Genomic DNA, 535 nt, shown 5'->3' with positions numbered 1-535 from the left:
TACGTACAGCTTGGATAAAGCGGCGCATTATAACAACGTTAGGTGGTTTTTAACACAATGCGGTAGGTTACAACTGCCTACCAATGCGTATACATATGGGACCCAAACAGATGTGAAATCAGAACTGCCAGTGCAGGTAGTTCATTTTTGACCGATGTTAAATTACCCGTCTTTTCCTTTTGCCGTCGTTCTCTTGGGAGGTGTCAGTGGTATCTCATCACTTCATCCAAGTCCATAAGCTTGGACATGGGTCTGTTCACTTCCGTGCAGCCACTTACCACCCCTGCCAGAGTGAGTCGATTTTCTGGCGAATGGCACTATCAGGGTTACATCGATCAACATCATTTCAAGACACACTGGTTAAAATGGGAGAGAACAAAAAGTTGGAATGTATTCTACAGACGCACCACCGCACGAAGGAAGTCAGTGCGACCGTGATTATTTTGGTTTTAAAATACATTCTATATTCTCCAGCAACAGTAACAAGTTAGAGACATTACTACTTTTTATTCAGTTTTGAATAAACCTGATGGCC

This window comes from Amblyomma maculatum, chromosome 10 (assembly GCF_055883805.1).
Source record: "Amblyomma maculatum isolate TAMU_Amacu chromosome 10, ASM5588380v1, whole genome shotgun sequence".
In the NCBI taxonomy this organism is placed as follows: domain Eukaryota; kingdom Metazoa; phylum Arthropoda; class Arachnida; order Ixodida; family Ixodidae; genus Amblyomma; species Amblyomma maculatum.
The sequence above is the reverse complement of the archived record's forward strand: the minus strand, read 5'-3'. Positions refer to the sequence as shown.